Source organism: Triturus cristatus, chromosome 4_1 (genome assembly GCF_964204655.1).
Source record: "Triturus cristatus chromosome 4_1, aTriCri1.1, whole genome shotgun sequence".
Taxonomy (NCBI): domain Eukaryota; kingdom Metazoa; phylum Chordata; class Amphibia; order Caudata; family Salamandridae; genus Triturus; species Triturus cristatus.
Window position 1 is genome coordinate 135,725,704 of NC_140585.1, and position 7,500 is coordinate 135,733,203.

The 7,500-nt window shown below is 39.3% G+C and overlaps 4 non-coding genes across 4 annotated transcripts; all 4 read right to left on the reverse strand.

The window, feature by feature from the left end:
• Nucleotides 1-461: 461 nt before the first annotated feature.
• TRNAR-UCU (transfer RNA arginine (anticodon UCU)) lies at nt 462-534 on the reverse strand. The gene has a single exon. It is a non-coding gene; the product is annotated as a tRNA-Arg (tRNA).
• A 647-nt stretch (nt 535-1,181) lies between these two features.
• On the reverse strand, nt 1,182-1,254 carry TRNAR-CCU (transfer RNA arginine (anticodon CCU)). Its single transcript has one exon. It is a non-coding gene; the product is annotated as a tRNA-Arg (tRNA).
• Nucleotides 1,255-5,947: 4,693 nt separating this feature from the next.
• On the reverse strand, nt 5,948-6,020 carry TRNAR-CCU (transfer RNA arginine (anticodon CCU)). The gene has a single exon. It is a non-coding gene; the product is annotated as a tRNA-Arg (tRNA).
• Nucleotides 6,021-6,814: 794 nt separating this feature from the next.
• Nucleotides 6,815-6,887, reverse strand: TRNAR-UCG (transfer RNA arginine (anticodon UCG)). Its single transcript has one exon. It is a non-coding gene; the product is annotated as a tRNA-Arg (tRNA).
• Nucleotides 6,888-7,500: the final 613 nt, after the last annotated feature.

The following is a 7,500-nucleotide window of genomic DNA, read 5'->3' on the forward strand; positions in this document are numbered from 1 at the left end:
CACTCTGCAACTTAACCATTGCACTACAAATTAGGCAACGGGGGCATTAGCAAAGGCAGCCAATGTGCCGATCCTTTATACATTTTGTGTAGTACTTTTCTTACTCGGAGGCAAAATCAGCACTTTTACTGCCCAAATCATATAGATTTTACACATGTAGCACTCTATGCACACATAGGCACAAACCTTGCAGTTCTTCTACACACACTTAAGCTAAAAACCCATTCTGTCACGTCAAAATTCTGCAAACCTATTACATATTCAGTGCGTCGGCATAGAAGCACTTTTTAATGCCACTAAAATGCACAAGTAGTTAGACTGAAGATGCAACCTGAATGAGTTTACAGTATGTACGCCAATTTATTAATGATTAGTAATGAGAAAGTGAGGACTACAAGAGTATTGGAAAAGACTTTTTCCACTCTGAATGTAAAGCAGATTGTGTGACCATTGGCCAAAAACGACCACGAAGGGACTCGAACCCTCAATCTTCTGATCAGATGTCAGACGCCTTATCCATTAGGCCACACGGTCATCCGTTCACCTGAGATGATTTTTATCATGTAGGTGGTATGCATGGATGGAGAACATATTATTGAACGGTATTCAGGTTTACATCCCATAGTGTTCTTTCAGCTCTTTTCGCTGGAAGCACTTTATTGGAATCTATATATTGAGAATTTTATGAGTACGATATAATTTTGTTTTCCTTTTTGCATACATACCTCTTTCCTCATGAGTTTAAAGCTCATTTGTATGCTCTACATAGCTCTGGACGTTTCCAGACGTGGAGTGAAACTGTTTTGAAAGTAGTACAAATTGCTCCTTCCTGCATATGCTAATTTTTCACACTCACATAGGTTGTATAAGTTTTATGAATCCTGGCTTGACCTATTCAAGTAGCTGAAAGCCTGTCACCACCTCTAGAAACAAGATTCACACCAATCCAATTCAAATCATTTTTTCCAAAGGAATATGTTCTGGCCGGTCGAAAATGCATCTCACAAAAATAGGCATTTAAAAATCTACTTTGCAGTTTCAGAACACTAACATGACTGTGAAGTGTACACAAGTAAAACGGGACAGTTTCAAAGTACCTAATCCCTCATAAACTTCTGAGAGGAAGCATGTAATAAATCTACCTAATTTTCTGGAAAAGTAAAAGGGAGGATTTTTGTTATCACCTCAGATGGGACTCGAACCCACAATCCCTGGCTTAGGAGGCCAGTGCCTTATCCATTAGGCCACTGAGGCACACATGCCTAGCTCTTTTCTAGAGGCATTATTTAAATGTATTCTATGGTCAGACACCGGTGTGTGCACACAGGGCATTTCTCACTTCTCTCTATAAGTAAACTTCCCATTTTCATCCTCTTCCATCCCCGACTTTAACGCTCTCTTCTATGCTATAATGGAGACTTTGCAATTTTAGCAAGTGGAGAGAAATTGGAGAACCACTTTCAACTCCACACTTCTTCTTCACTTACTTCTTTTCTCAATATACTGGGCTTAGAAAATGGTATCAAGCCATCCTTATCATCAGTAGGACACGAAAAGAGGCACTAAGTCTCCTAACCAAGTTCAACCACACTCTGCAACTTAACCATTGCACTACAAATTAGGCAACGGGGGCATCAGCAAAGCCAGCCAATGTGCCGATCCTTTATACATTTTGTGTAGTACTTTTCTTACTCGAAGGTAAAATCAGCACTTTAACTGCCCAAATCATACAGACTTTACACATGTAGCACTCTATGCACACATAGGCACACACCTTGCAGTTCTTCTACACACACTTAAGCTAAAAACCCATTCTGTCACGTCAAAATTCTGCAAACCTATTACATATTCAGTGCGTCGGCATAGAAGCACTTTTTAATGCCACTAAAATGCACAAGTAGTTAGACTGAAGATGCAACCTGAATGAGTTTACATTATGTACTCCACTATATTAATGATTAGTAATGAGAAAGTGAGGACTACAAGAGTATTGGAAAAGACTTTTTCCACTCTGAATGTAAAGCAGATTGTGTGACCATTGGCCAAAAACGACCACAAAGAGACTCGAACCCTTAATCTTCTGATCCAAAGTCAGACGCCTTATCCATTAGACCACGCGGTCATCCGTTCACCTGAGATGATTTTTATCATGTAGGTGGTATGCATGGATGGAGAACATATTATTGAAAGGTATTCAGGTTTACATCCCATAGTGTTCTTTCAACTCTTTTCTCTGGAAGCACTTTTTTGGAATCTATATATTGAGTATTTTATGAGTACGATATGCTTTTGTTTTCCTTTTTGCATACAAACCTCTTTCCTCATGCGTTTAAAGCTCATTTGTATTCTCTACATAGCTCTGGTCGTTTCCAGACGTGGAGTGAAACTGTTTTCAAAGTAGGACAAATTGCTCCTTCCTGCATATGCTAATTTTTCACACTCACATAGGTTGTATACGTTTTATGAATCCTGGCTTTACCTATTCAAGTAGCTGAAAGCCTGTCACCACCTCTAGAAACAAGATTCACACCAATCCAATTCAAATCATTTTTTCCAAAGGAATATGTTCTGGCTGGTCGAAAATGCATCTCACAAAAATAGGCATTTAAAAATATACTTTGCAGTTTCAGAACACTAACATGACTGTGAAGTGTACACAAGTAAAATGGGTCCGTTTCAAAGTAACTAATCCCTCATAAACTTCTGAGAGGAAGCATGTAATAAATCTCCCTAATTTTCTGGAAAAGATATAGGGAGGATTTTTGTTATCACCTCAGATGGGACTCGAACCCACAATCCCTGGCTTAGGAGGCCAGTGCCTTATACATTAGGCCACTGAGGCACACATGCTTAGCTCTTTTCTAGAGACATTATTTAAATGTATTCTATGGTCAAACACCGGTGTGTGCACACAGGGCATTTCTCACTTCTCTCTATAAGTAAACTTCCCATTTTCATCCTCTTCCATCCCCGACTTTAACGCTCTCTTCTATGCTATAATGGAGACTTTGCAATTTTAGCAAGTGGAGAGAAATTGGAGAACCACTTTCGACTCCCCACTTCTTCTTTACTTACTTCTTTTCTCAATATACTGGGCTTAGAAAATGGTATCAAGCCATCCTTATCATCAGCAGGACACGGAAAGAGGCACCAAGTCTCCTAACCAAGTTCAACCACACTCTGCAACTTAACCATTGCACTACAAATTAGGCAACGGGGGCATCAGCAAAGGCAGCCAATGTGCCGATCCTTTATACATTTTTTGTAGTACTTTTCTTACTCGGAGGCAAAATCAGCACTTTAACTGCCCAAATCATACAGACTTTACACATGTAGCACTCTATGCACACATAGGCACACACCTTGCAGTTCTTCTACACACACTTAAGCTAAAAACCCATTCTGTCACGTCAAAATTCTGCAAACCTATTACATATTCAGTGCGTCGGCATAGAAGCACTTTTTAATGCCACTAAAATGCACAAGTAGTTAGACTGAAGATGCAACCTGAATTAGTTTACAGTATGCACTCCACTTTATTAATGATTAGTAATGAGAAAGTGAGGACTACAAGAGTATTGGAAAATACTTTTTCCACTCTGAATGTAAAGCAGATTGTGTGACCATTGGCCAAAAACGACCACGAAGGGACTCGAACCCTCAATCTTCTGATCCGAAGTCATAAGCCTTATCCATTAGGCCACGCAGTCACCCTTTCACCTGAGATGATTTTTATCATGTAGGTGGTATGCATGGATGGAGAACATATTATTGAAAGGTATTCAGGTTTACATACCATAGTGTTCTTTCAGCTCTTTTCGCTGGAATCACTTTTTTTGAATCTATATATTGAGAATTTTATGAGTACGATATGCTTTTGTTTTCCTTTTTGCATAAAAACCTCTTTCCTCATGAGTTTAAAGCTCATTTGTATGCTCTACATAGCTCTGGTCGTTTCCAGACGTGGAGTGAAACTGTTTTGAAAGTAGTACAAATTGCTCCTTCCTGCATATGCTAATTTTTCACACTCACATAGGTTGTATAAGTTTTATGAATCCTGGCTTGACCTATTCAAGTAGCTGAAAGCCTGTCACCACCTCTAGAAATAAGATTCACACCAATCCAATTCAAATCAATTTTTTCCAAAGGAATATGTTCTGGCCGGTCGAAAATGCATCTCACAAAAATAGGCATTTAAAAATCTACTTTGCAGTTTCAGAACACTAACATGACTGTGAAGTGTACACACGTAAAACGGGACAGTTTCAAAGTACCTAATCCCTCATAAACTTCTGAGAGGAAGCATGTAATAAATCTACCTAATTTTCTGGAAAAGAAAGAGGGAGGATTTTTGTTATTACCTCAGATGGCACTCAAACCCACAATCCCTAGCTTAGGAGGCCAGTGCCTTATCCATTAGGCCACTGAGGCACACATGCATAGCTCTTTTCTAGAGGCATTATTTAAATGTATTCTATGGTCAGACACCGGTGTGTGCACACAGGGCATTTCTCACTTCTCTCTATAAGTAAACTTCCCATTTTCATCCTCTTCCATCCCCGACTTTAACGCTCTCTTCTATGCTATAATGGAGACTTTGCAATTTTAGCAAGTGGAGAGAAATTGGAGAACCACTTTCGACTCCACACTTCTTCTTCACTTTCTTCTTTTCTCAATATACTGGGCTTAGAAAATGGTATCAAGCCATCCTTATCATCAGTAGGACACGGAAAGAGGCACTAAGTCTCCTAACCAAGTTCAACCACACTCTGCAACTTAACCATTGCACTACAAATTAGGCAACGGGCGCATCAGCAAAGGCAGCCAATGTGCTGATCCTTTATACATTTTGTGGTAGTACTTTTCTTACTCGGAGGCAAAATCAGCACTTTAACTGCCCAAATCATACAGATTTTACACATGTAGCACTCTATGCACACATAGGCACACACCTTGCAGTTCTTCTACACACACTTAAGCTAAAAACCCATTCTGTCACGTCAAAATTCTGCAAACCTATTATATATTCAGTGCGTCGGCATAGAAGCACTTTTTAATGCCACTAAAATGCACAAGTAGTTAGACTGAAGATGCAACCTGAATGAGTTTACAGTATGTACTCCACTTTATTAATGATTAGTAATGAGAAAGTGAGGACTACAAGAGTATTGGAAAAGACTTTTTCCACTCTGAATGTAAAGCAGATTGTGTGACCATTGGCCAGAAACGACCACGAAGGGACTCAAACCCTCAATCTTCTGATCCGACGTCAGACGCCTTATCCATTAGGCCACGCGGTCATCCGTTCACCTGAGATGATTTTTATCATGTAAGTGGTATGCATGGATGGAGAACATATTATTGAAAGGTATTCAGGTTTACATCCCATAGTGTTCTTTCAGCTCTTTTCGCTGGAAGCACTTTTTTGGAATCTATATATTGAGAATTTTATGAGTACGATATGCTTTTGTTTTCCTTTTTCCATACAAACCTCTTTCCTCATGAGTTTAAAGCTCATTTGTATGCTCTACATAGCTCTGGACGTTTCCAGACGTGGAGTGAAACTGTTTTGAAAGTAGTACAAATTGCTTATTCCTGCATATGCTAATTTTTCACTCTCACATAGGTTGGATAAGTTTTATGAATCCTGGCTTGACCTATTCAAGTAGCTGAAAGCCTGTCACCACCTCTAGAAACAAGATTCACACCAATCCAATTCAAATCATTTTTTCCAAAAGAATATGTTCTGGCCGGTCGAAAATGCATCTCACAAAAATAGGCATTTAAAAATCTACTTTGCAGTTTAAGAACACTAACATGACTGTGAAGTATACACAAGTAAAATGGGACAGTTTCAAAGTACCTAATCCCTCATAAACTTCCGAGAGGAAGCATGTAATAAATCTACCTAATTTTCTGGAAAAGATAGAGGGAGGATTTTTGTTATCACCTCAGATGGGACTCGAACCCACAATCCTTGGCTTAGGAGGCCAGTGCCTTATCCATTAGGCCACTGAGGCACACATGCATAGCTCTTTTCTAGAGGCATTATTTAAATGTATTCTATGGTCAGACAACGGTGTGTGCACACAGGGCATTTCTCACTTCTCTCTATAAGTAAACTTCCCATTTTCATCCTCTTCCATCCCCGACTTTAACGCTCTCTTCTATGCTATAATGGAGACTTTGCAATTTTAGCAAGTGGAGAGAAATTGGAGAACCACTTTCGACTCCACACTTCTTCTTCACTTACTTCTTTTCTCAATATACTGGGCTTAGAAAATGGTATCAAGCCATCCTTATCATCAGTAGGACACGGAAAGAGGCACTAAGTCTCCTAACCAAGTTCAACCACACTCTGCAACTTAACCATTGCACTACAAATTAGGCAATGGGGGCATCAGCAAAGGCAGCCAATGTGCCGATCCTTTATACATTTTGTGTAGTACTTTTCTTACTCGGAGGCAAAATCAGCACTTTAACTGCCCAAATCATACAGATTTTACACATGTACCACTCTATGCAGACATAGGCACACACCTTGCAGTTCTTCTACACACACTTAGCTAAAAACCCATTCTGTCACGTCAACATTCTGCAAACCTATTACATATTCAGTGCGTCGGCATAGAAGCACTTTTTAATGCCACTAAAATGCACAAGTAGTTAGACTGAAGATGCAACCTGAATGAGTTTACAGTATGTACTCCACTTTATTAATGATTAGTAATGAGAAAGTGAGGACTACAAGAGTATTGGAAAATACTTTTTCCACTCTGAATGTAAAGCAGATTGTGTGACCATTGGCCAAAAACGACCACGAAGGGACTCGAACCCTCAATCTTCTGATCCGAAGTCAGACGCCTTATCCATTAGGCCACGCGGTCATCCGTTCACCTGAGATGATTTTTATCATGTAGGTGGTATGCATGGATGGAGAACATATTATTGAAAGGTATTCAGGTTTACATCCCATAGTGTTCTTTCAGCTCTTTTCGGTTGAAGCACTTTTTTGGAATCTATATATTGAGAATTTTATGAGTGCGATATGCTTTTGTTTTCCTTTTTGCATACAAACCTCTTTCCTCATGAGTTTAAAGCTCATTTGTATGCTCTACATAGCTCTGGACGTTTCCAGACGTGGAGAGAAACTGTTTTGAAAGTAGTACAAATTGCTCCTTCCTGCATATGCTAATTTTTCACACTCACATAGTTTGTATAAGTTTTATGAATCCTGGCTTGACCTATTCAAGTAGCTGAAAGCCTGTCACCACCTCTAGAAACACGATTCACACCAATCCAATTCAAATCATTTTTTCCAAAAGAATATGTTCTGGCCGGTCGAAAATGCATCTCACAAAAATAGGCATTTAAAAATCTACTTTGCAGTTTCAGAACACTAACATGACTGTGAAGTGTACACAAGTAAAATGGGACTGTTTCAAAGTAACTAATCCCTCATAAACTTCTGAGAGGAAGCATGTAATAAATCTACCTAAT